At 36.0% G+C, this 11,746-nt stretch overlaps 1 protein-coding gene across 2 annotated transcripts in view; it reads left to right on the top strand.

Moving 5' to 3' along the window:
• The window catches only part of LOC123871357, a 177,837-nt gene that overhangs the window by 136,119 nt on the left and 29,972 nt on the right, over positions 1–11,746 (top strand). The gene's annotated exons all lie outside the window — the stretch shown is intronic.

Genomic DNA, 11,746 nt, shown 5'->3' with positions numbered 1-11,746 from the left:
CGTTAAGGTTTTGACAGTTTTCCAAATGTAGCCTCGGACTAAAGGGAAATGATAGAAGGAAACCTCGCGAACAAACGTGTTCAAGTGAAACGGAACAACATCGGTTTGATGAAATCGGCTTTTCGAATTGTTCTGCTCTGGTTCATATTCTGGCGCTCTGTATTTAGACCGATTTTTTTTTAAGATTTTGGTTTTAAAAACTATAGCAATAGTAGGTAAGTATAAGTATAAATTCATATTAACAAATGCTAGCGTGTGTCTGTCTGTCTTTCTATCTGTCACATTTTCGCGACTCATCAGTATAATCGATTTTGACGAAATTTCGTATTTAAAGATAATTTGCATCCGTCAGGCGGACATAGCTACTTTTTTATCCCCGAAAATCAAAGAGTACCCATATATTTAAAAAAGCTAAATCCACGCGGACGATGTACTTTTATAAAAACATCAAAATACCCGAAAGAAACGCAACAACAGTGAAAAACACCATTTTAATAAAGTATAAAAGAATAACAGCAGCATTTCCTTCGTTTGAGGTCACCTAAACCCACAATATTTTACTTTAAAGGTGCAGATAGCAAAGCCGGGCGGCCATCTTGGATTTCACAAAATTTTATTACACAGATAAGAAAATGGCAGGAAGCCAGTTCAAAAATAGCTGTCAAATACATTATGGGGGCTAAGTGAAAATTTTTAAACTCTGCGAATTTCTATAGTTTCCGCTTTGAGTTAAGCCGGCTGGGTTTTTAAACGTTACCGAGTAGGTGTACGTTGTTTTATCACTTTTAACCTGAAATTACTTTAGATTATAAATGTTTTTCAAGAGTATTAAGTACCCCATGTAAAACATGACTTTACGATATGTTATTTACGATTTCCTTTCAACTAAGCGTAAAACTTGTCATAGGAATCTCGCTCTCTGCATCGTCTCATTGCTCAAGGTCGTGACCCGTTTTCTTAAAATGGTAGGAGTTTTCTTGGGATAATAATGCAGTAGGTTGCCAAATCCTTCCACATACAACCCAACTAAGACAACGAGGTTTCTTCTTTCCAGTTTTACAGTTCTTATCAAATTTTAATGATAATAACCATGACTGAGGGCCTAACGTGCTCCTCGAGACACGAAGGAAACCTAAAGGAAAAATTCAGACCTTCAAAGTTGGTCACCCATCCAGTTACCGACTTAGACTTGTTACTATGGGAATAGATTCGACAGTAGTGTAAAGGGTGGTGTATAATTAACGACCATATCAACATGCTTTTCTAATAAACTATTTTTTTGTTTCAGGTAACTACATTTTTTCTCTTCAAAGGAGATGGTAAAGTACGCGTACATTTACGATATCATCTTCCTAATTTTCCAATCTTTATAATGGCCATGAATGCCACCCAAGGCAAGCATCCTTCCGTTCGGATGCTCGGACATCCTTGAGCGTCTCGATGGAAGCCTTTCTCTCTAACTCTACATGCAAGGTGGTTAGGGTGAGATCTATAGAGCGCGCTCTGCCTTTGCTTAGACTTAAGACAGAGTTAAAACGAGACAGAGCTATATCTCTCACATAAATCTGTCTTCTTTTAACTCAATCTTAAGTCAGAGCAAAGTCAAAGTGCGCTTTATAGATTTCAGCCTTAGAGTTGTAGGTGCCTACTTTGATAAGTCAGTTTTTCTTTCGGCGGCCAATGTGTGCCCAGCCTTAACCATTTTTTTTTAAATCTTAATTTTTGTATATTTTAATCATATTATAACATTAATCATTAATAGGAAAAAGATGGGAGAAAATAACTGACTGACTGACATATCAACGTACCTACTGTCTAGAAACTTGAGGTTTTTCATGTAGGTTCTCCATTTCTCTCTATAAGTTACACCTGCAGTCCTCCACTCTACACTAAGAAAACATTTTGGAAAATTCTCAAAAGGATTTAAAAAAATTAAAACGAGGATTTAAGCAGATGAAATTCAAACGAAGTTACATAAAAAAGCTAGTGTATATCAAGACGAGACCCTGTACGATAAAGGATCCCCAAGCCTAGCAATATAATTCAATTTATGCAACGTATATTTTATAATAACGCCCTGCAATCCAGTCGGTATTCTCGGTTGACGTTCTCCCCGCTTGCAAAAACAATATTTGTCATAGATTGATAGATGTTTCACTGCCTAGAGTTGTGCACGCGTTGATCGATATTCGAAACTATCGATAAATCGCCACGATAGAACATCGTTTTCCTGTCCACTCGTATTACCCCGCCTAATAAATCCTGACTTCAAAATACACCTACCTAGTGTCTGTACCTTAATCTGTTTTAGGTGTTTCAGAAAGCTTTTAATTTTATAAAATCTTACCGCCTGAAGATCTGTTGAGTGAAATGTGAACTGTCACATATTGAGATGTAGGATGTAATGATGTTGATCGTTTTCTTATTAAGTTGGTTGTGTGTTCCGATACAATAAGTAGTTACTGAGTAGTTTTTCAAAATATAGTAGCATTGAGTTGTTTGGAAATCGATGTTTTCCGATTTTCAATTACAGCAACACAGTATTTGAAAATGAAAATGAAAAAATATTTTTTTACCAAAAAACAATTTAGTCAACAACTTAACAACTTACTCGCAATTTTAATTTTAATATATCACTTTGATTTTAAAGTACTTAACTGCCATTTTTATTATGAATTGATTGCACTTATGGTTGTTACGCATCAGGTAACAAAATGTCGATAGTTTCAATAAAAACCCGCCCAAATATTTCAATTAGACATAGTTTACTTCTAACAAAAATAAGAACTTCATAGACAGATACACACGTCAAACACCTCTCTTTTTGGGTTAAAAAGCTACATGATGATGATGCGTGAAGCTGGAGCAAGTTAGCTAGTTAAATTATATGTACATTTGTAATGGAAGTAATCTGCAAGTAATTGCTTACTCGACATATAATTTAGTAGTCGGGTGCATGCCACCTCGGCTATAAATAATGCCGCAAGAGATTGCTAATTCCAATAAATCGAACTAGTCATTGCTTAGATTGCAATTCGATAGTCATGCAAGTTACCCTGCCGTCTTAACTTGTATGCTAAGCTAATATAAAGCTATACTTGGAGTAAAAAAATTATCGAAGGAGAGCTACAAGAAAAAACTCTTAAAGTACCTACCAGTAGATAAGTAATTTGCTAGCTTTTGCCCTCGCGAATCGAGTAACTATATCAATGAAAGTATTTTTACAATCAGATCATTAGTTCTGAAGTTTACCCCCTGCATACAAACTACTTAGGTAATGTTGTATAGATAATAAACCTTAAACTTCATTCCTGTATATCTTTCTCTTGCTTTCACCTTTCACCGCCTGTGATATGAATCAACTATTAGATTTATCCAACTATAGTGTCTATAACTGTGCGTCCACACACTGCTCTACTCGCGCAATTAATCGCGACGCGCCGCACCTCGCTTGCCTTTGCAACGCGAAGGACGTCGAAACTGTGGCAGCGTGCGCGCTGTTGCATACTTACCGACAAAATAGGGAGCGATGGGCGTGAACGAGGAACACGCGAGTAACGCGGCCACACTACGTCTCTGCCTCCGTTCCTCGCTCCCTCCCATGCCACACGGGCAGTGTGTGGACGGGAGGTAATATTTGCAACTGTCGTTTTCGAGTAACCCGTAATCCTGTTTTACATTATATCTAGATTCTAGTAGCACTACGTAGCTACGTATGAGTCGAGATCGTCAAATCTATAACACACTTAAGTATTATGAAGTACACGTTAGGACATCGACCTAATGTTTGGTTATGCAACGAATTCAGCGGTACCACTACAGGCATGAAGCATCCGCGTCACGCGAGGATATCCGCAATATATCGGGAGCAAAGACGTTTATAACTTGTGTAATGGCAATACACTTGTAGTACGCGTCAGGTTGAGATGGCAATCGGGGTATGAGGCGGGGGGACGCCCCGCACACCCGCACGTCACTAATCTATGATGTCGTCAAATATCCCTATGATCACGCTACATACAAAAATGTCAACTGTCCATATCAACTGTCAACTCGATGTCGCGAAGGTACGAGTACATATTTAAAATCGATACTAATTTGCCTGCATTTTGCCTGTCATTCATTCGATTATCCAATAGTTTGGTAGCTTTCATGTATACGACAGTTAAAAACAAATTGACTGAAACTTACGGTAAATGCGTTTGAATTATTTATTTGCTAGGTCGAAGGTATTATACCTTCGACTTCGTCCGTGTGGTTTTAGGTTTTTAAAAATCCCGTGGGTTACTTTGATTTTCCGGTATAAAAAGGAGTCTATGTATGTACATAATATCTGGGATGCATGCCATCTCTATGCAAAAATTCGTCATTTCATTTGAATGGACTGCATATAACTGATAGGCACACTATTACATTTATAATATGGACCATTAGAAGTTAGTACATAATAGTTATTGCCTTTGATACCGTGAATATAGGTTTTTAAAATAAAGAAAAAAAACCTCGGTTATGACACTTGAAACTATGAAAAGACGTCGATTTTATATATTTTGGAAGACCCTCTGTTTAATAATTACTGAGAAATAATTTATTTTTGAGATAGGAAACATACCTAGTAATCACTTTTCTGTTTAAGAGAAAAACCGGCCAAGTGCAAGTCAAACTCGCGCACTGAGGGTTCCGTACTCGGGTGTTTTTCCCGACATTTTGCACAATAAATCAAGAACCATTAATTATGCATAAAATAAATAAAAATCTGTTTTAGAATGTACAAGTAAAGCCCTTTCATATATGATACCCCACTTGGTATAGTTATATAACTTAGAAAATTGAAAATACTAACTATTATTAGTTCACGAACACATTTTTTTTGTGATGTAACCACAAATTCAGTTTTCGGATTTTTCCCTGTACTTGTGCTATAAGTCCTTCCTACCCTAAAAACCCCTAAAAAACTGACATCCAATCGATGAGTATCATCTCGATGAAAATCGATTCGTTGCTTGTACCATCATCGACAACTGCCGATGTCAAAGTCAGCTGTCAACCGTCAATTCGGCGCCGATACTAATTTGCCTGTCACTCGATTATCCGGTCGTTAAGGTTTTGACAGTTTTCCAAATGTAGCCTCGGACTAAAGGGAAATGATAGAAGGAAACCTCGCGAACAAACGTGTTCAAGTGAAACGGAACAACATCGGTTTGATGAAATCGGCTTTTCGAATTGTTCTGCTCTGGTTCATATTCTGGCGCTCTGTATTTAGACCGATTTTTTTTTAAGATTTTGGTTTTAAAAACTATAGCAATAGTAGGTAAGTATAAGTATAAATTCATATTAACAAATGCTAGCGTGTGTCTGTCTGTCTTTCTATCTGTCACATTTTCGCGACTCATCAGTATAATCGATTTTGACGAAATTTCGTATTTAAAGATAATTTGCATCCGTCAGGCGGACATAGCTACTTTTTTATCCCCGAAAATCAAAGAGTACCCATATATTTAAAAAAGCTAAATCCACGCGGACGATGTACTTTTATAAAAACATCAAAATACCCGAAAGAAACGCAACAACAGTGAAAAACACCATTTTAATAAAGTATAAAAGAATAACAGCAGCATTTCCTTCGTTTGAGGTCACCTAAACCCACAATATTTTACTTTAAAGGTGCAGATAGCAAAGCCGGGCGGCCATCTTGGATTTCACAAAATTTTATTACACAGATAAGAAAATGGCAGGAAGCCAGTTCAAAAATAGCTGTCAAATACATTATGGGGGCTAAGTGAAAATTTTTAAACTCTGCGAATTTCTATAGTTTCCGCTTTGAGTTAAGCCGGCTGGGTTTTTAAACGTTACCGAGTAGGTGTACGTTGTTTTATCACTTTTAACCTGAAATTACTTTAGATTATAAATGTTTTTCAAGAGTATTAAGTACCCCATGTAAAACATGACTTTACGATATGTTATTTACGATTTCCTTTCAACTAAGCGTAAAACTTGTCATAGGAATCTCGCTCTCTGCATCGTCTCATTGCTCAAGGTCGTGACCCGTTTTCTTAAAATGGTAGGAGTTTTCTTGGGATAATAATGCAGTAGGTTGCCAAATCCTTCCACATACAACCCAACTAAGACAACGAGGTTTCTTCTTTCCAGTTTTACAGTTCTTATCAAATTTTAATGATAATAACCATGACTGAGGGCCTAACGTGCTCCTCGAGACACGAAGGAAACCTAAAGGAAAAATTCAGACCTTCAAAGTTGGTCACCCATCCAGTTACCGACTTAGACTTGTTACTATGGGAATAGATTCGACAGTAGTGTAAAGGGTGGTGTATAATTAACGACCATATCAACATGCTTTTCTAATAAACTATTTTTTTGTTTCAGGTAACTACATTTTTTCTCTTCAAAGGAGATGGTAAAGTACGCGTACATTTACGATATCATCTTCCTAATTTTCCAATCTTTATAATGGCCATGAATGCCACCCAAGGCAAGCATCCTTCCGTTCGGATGCTCGGACATCCTTGAGCGTCTCGATGGAAGCCTTTCTCTCTAACTCTACATGCAAGGTGGTTAGGGTGAGATCTATAGAGCGCGCTCTGCCTTTGCTTAGACTTAAGACAGAGTTAAAACGAGACAGAGCTATATCTCTCACATAAATCTGTCTTCTTTTAACTCAATCTTAAGTCAGAGCAAAGTCAAAGTGCGCTTTATAGATTTCAGCCTTAGAGTTGTAGGTGCCTACTTTGATAAGTCAGTTTTTCTTTCGGCGGCCAATGTGTGCCCAGCCTTAACCATTTTTTTTTAAATCTTAATTTTTGTATATTTTAATCATATTATAACATTAATCATTAATAGGAAAAAGATGGGAGAAAATAACTGACTGACTGACATATCAACGTACCTACTGTCTAGAAACTTGAGGTTTTTCATGTAGGTTCTCCATTTCTCTCTATAAGTTACACCTGCAGTCCTCCACTCTACACTAAGAAAACATTTTGGAAAATTCTCAAAAGGATTTAAAAAAATTAAAACGAGGATTTAAGCAGATGAAATTCAAACGAAGTTACATAAAAAAGCTAGTGTATATCAAGACGAGACCCTGTACGATAAAGGATCCCCAAGCCTAGCAATATAATTCAATTTATGCAACGTATATTTTATAATAACGCCCTGCAATCCAGTCGGTATTCTCGGTTGACGTTCTCCCCGCTTGCAAAAACAATATTTGTCATAGATTGATAGATGTTTCACTGCCTAGAGTTGTGCACGCGTTGATCGATATTCGAAACTATCGATAAATCGCCACGATAGAACATCGTTTTCCTGTCCACTCGTATTACCCCGCCTAATAAATCCTGACTTCAAAATACACCTACCTAGTGTCTGTACCTTAATCTGTTTTAGGTGTTTCAGAAAGCTTTTAATTTTATAAAATCTTACCGCCTGAAGATCTGTTGAGTGAAATGTGAACTGTCACATATTGAGATGTAGGATGTAATGATGTTGATCGTTTTCTTATTAAGTTGGTTGTGTGTTCCGATACAATAAGTAGTTACTGAGTAGTTTTTCAAAATATAGTAGCATTGAGTTGTTTGGAAATCGATGTTTTCCGATTTTCAATTACAGCAACACAGTATTTGAAAATGAAAATGAAAAAATATTTTTTTACCAAAAAACAATTTAGTCAACAACTTAACAACTTACTCGCAATTTTAATTTTAATATATCACTTTGATTTTAAAGTACTTAACTGCCATTTTTATTATGAATTGATTGCACTTATGGTTGTTACGCATCAGGTAACAAAATGTCGATAGTTTCAATAAAAACCCGCCCAAATATTTCAATTAGACATAGTTTACTTCTAACAAAAATAAGAACTTCATCTAAATCAATAGACCCAACCGAAGTTTAAGTAGATGTTTGAAAATTCCTATTGACATTAATCGACCTTTGGTTCTGTTACTTACCTTAGAGACTATGACGGTTCGAAATTTTGAATCCCAATCAAATTTCAAAGAAAAACATATCGAAGCCTCACAATTTCTAGATAACCCTAGAGACTTCTTGCCTCTTGAGAATGTAACAAAATTCGACATAACATACATATAAAGACTCATAGAATTTTACATAGCTTTCACTTTTATTAGCATACTTCCCTTTTATCCACGTGAAATTCAAGTTAGATTGGGTTTTTGGTTTCCAGTGGTTTCGATATTAATCAAAGTTGAAGCATTATTTTGATGCTTTCAAACTGCAAAAGTGTTGTGTAACACATGTAACACTCACCACATACACACCTAACACATCACATACCTAAGGGGTGGTTATCCCAGCGCTTTCAACACTTTTTAACCCCCGACCAAAAAAGAGGGGTGTTATAAGTTTGACGTGTGTATCTGTGTATCTGTCTGTGGCATTGTAGCTCCTAAACTAATGAACCGATTTTAATTTAGTTTTTTGTGTTTGAAAGGTGGCTTGATCGAGAGTGTTCTTAACTATAACCCAAGGAAATCGGTTCAGCCGTTGGAAAGCTCTTATCAGCTCTTTCCTAGTTACTGTAACCTTCACTTGTCGGGGTATTATAAATTTTTAATTTACACTTGTATCATCATTAAAGCCAAAATGCCTCAAGCGGAAGAAACGAGAATAAAATGTGTCATGTTTTACACAACCCGAGAAAAGTTTCGAATCATTTGGAATCACACTCATATTATGTATGTGTATGTGTGTTTGTGTGTATGTTTGTTACTCCTTCACGCAAAAACTACTGCGGATTTGGCTAAAATTTGGAATGGAGATAGATAAAATCATGGATTAGCACATAGGCTACTTTTTATCCCCCAAAATCAAAGAGTTCCCACGGGATTTCGAAAAACCTAAATCCACGCGGACGAAGTCGCGGGCATCGGCATTTCGAATTATCGATAAAATGCAGCGTATTTGTTCACTACCGATATGATGTCACGTCACTATTCAACAATGGAACGACTGAAGCTCTGGCTCAAGACAAGAAAAACGTCGTTGTACCACACCTGTGTCAGAGTTAACTATACAGACATAGGTGTAGCGCGACGTGCTATCTTTAGATAGTTATAAGTTTTACCGACAGTCCCAGAAGAAGAGTAATGTTTGTTTCCAAATTTCATTATTATCGCAAAATACCTTAATATATTAAGCCAAAATCATCGCCAAAGAGTTTTTCCATAAAAATGCGTTGTACAGTAATGTGAATTCGATTAATTTGATAAACCTTAAATACTCGTAATTTCGTATGAAAAAAAGCCTTAAAGACGCAATCGATAAACTTCAAGAACAGAGTTTGTACATAGCTTTATGTTTGTTAAAATAAGCTTGAACAATATAATCATAGAGTTCTTCCACATAAAAATGCAGTCCAATTTGCTTAACTGTATATAAACTGCAAATAATCGTATTTTCATAAAAATCGTTGATAGACAGAATTTAGTAATTTTTAAAGTTTTAGCTATTATTAGGATAAATTGAAAATATAATTTTGTTAGCTAATATTGATTAAAGTATTAGATCACAGAGTGAACTAGAGTGAAGGAGCTCTCAGTTTGATACTGATTCGAAGATATGTCAAATATTAGGCTATGGTGACGTAAAATCAAAGAAAAATAGGGCTACCTTCGTCAAATGTACTAACATATTTTGATGCCTGCCTGACGTCGAAGCCTCGACGTTTTGTTAGAAGTTCCCTAATTGTCGTAAACTGTGTTTATAGGGTAAACATTGCCTTATAATAACAATGTAGAGTACTAATATAAAGTTGTGACTCTAGAAATTCAATTTCATCTATTTGGAATGGACGCCACTTGTTACTGTGTAGTACATTGTACACTCAATACAATTTACCTCACTATTAAACAATGGCGCGACTAAAGCTCTGCGGCTCAAGACAAGAAAAACGTCGCCGTAACACACCTGGGCACAGCTGTAGCGCGGCGCTCAATCTTGAGCGTTTTATTACTTTACATTTAATAGAAAATACCAGTTCGTTTAGCTTGGATAACAAAAGCTCTATTACATTCAAAAAACGATTATTATACTTGAAGTTTTCCAAACCTCGTAAAGCATTTATGTTTTTTTTAAATTCTTTATTGTTTGTTCACACATGAACATGTCACCCTCATGACTTACAAATCATAAATATAATTTTCGTTTAAACGTTACATACATTTAAACCGTTTATATAGACTATAGCATTCTGGCCTCGCCATAGCAAAGAGGTCTATGACAAATGCCAATATTCATACTTTCTAAATTAAATTTGATAAATTTTTTTTTTTTTGGCTTCGTTGCAGATACACTAAAAGGTACGATTAATGTCCTCTAGCATTCAACATTCCGAGTAATTTTGAGTTTTCTATTAATTAATTAACAAGTATCAAGAAGTACAGATGGGCACTATAACCGAGTACATAATATTAATTCCAATTTATTTTGTGACTCATTTTATTTTATGTACACAATTAGGCCCCAATTTCGATTGGAATGGGAAATTGAAATTGTTAAATGACTTAACAATGAAATGAGGCCAATTTTGTGTCAATGTTCACATTTTATTGAAAGAGAAAATAAGGAAATATACGTGTACTGTAAAAGATCATGATGAAGTGGAACGTAAGTATGTTTTGACATTGTTATCATTGATTTATTTACTAAAATGGAGTCTCCCTTTTAGTAAATATAATAATAGTTTATTAAGTTATTATGATTATATTACAACTTCTAATACTTATATAGTTAGGAATTTCTTAGAAGCCAAGCCTCACAAAGGGTTTTGATGATACGCGACAGGTTGAGAGGCAATTGGAGTGGGGGCGCCCCGCACACCCGCACAGCCCCCGCACTATATCGGTGCGGGATAACGCGGGCAACGTCCCCCCGCCTCATACCCGGATTACCATCTCAACCTTTTGCGTACTATAAATATTTATTTTATTTTAGTATCTTGGATTGGGGATCTAAGGTCCTTAGATCCCTTTTTGAAAAGAGCAACTGCCGAGCTTCTTGCTGGTTCTTCTCGGTAGGAATGGCATTCCGAACCAGTGGTAGATTATTTTGACGATTCAAAAGCACTTGTAAAAGTTTAATTGAATAAAAGTATTTTGAATTTGAATTTGACTTTTTTTTATGTTTTGTACGAGTATTATAGGAGTTTTATAAAATAATAAAGTATCAAGACGACGCAGGTGCGCAAGGCAACCAATTACACATTAATTCCAATTTATTTATCTCTATTTTATGTACAACTGTACACCTACAGGGTGCGCTCGCGACAGGAATGCCAAATTGGAAATTTTAAATCACTTAAAAATGGGGTTCGTGGTTTGAATATTTACGTTTTGGAGGCTTCGCGGTAGAGACGAGTTAATCTGAATTTTTACAGAATTTGCATTATATCCATACTAATTTCATACCTATATGAAAGTATGTCCGTGCGCCTTTTCACGGCATAGCCGCTGAACGGATCTTGATGAAAGCTTCAGAGATAACGCGAATCCTGGAGACAAATAAGGCTTGGTACTTTTTAGCCCAAAAAATATCTAAGTCCAATGAGGAAATAGAATAATGTGCCAAGCGGAAGAATTCGCGTTAAATATTAGGAAATCCATACTATTAATTAATATTATAAATGCGAAAGTGTGTCTGTCTGTCTGTATTTCTGTCTGTCTGTCTGCTACGCTTTCACGGCCCAACCACTGAACTGATTTTA

The sequence above is a fragment of the Maniola jurtina genome, chromosome 13 (assembly GCF_905333055.1).
Source record: "Maniola jurtina chromosome 13, ilManJurt1.1, whole genome shotgun sequence".
In the NCBI taxonomy this organism is placed as follows: domain Eukaryota; kingdom Metazoa; phylum Arthropoda; class Insecta; order Lepidoptera; family Nymphalidae; genus Maniola; species Maniola jurtina.
Note: the sequence above shows the minus strand (reverse complement) of the source record. Positions and strands in the feature narration are given on the sequence as shown.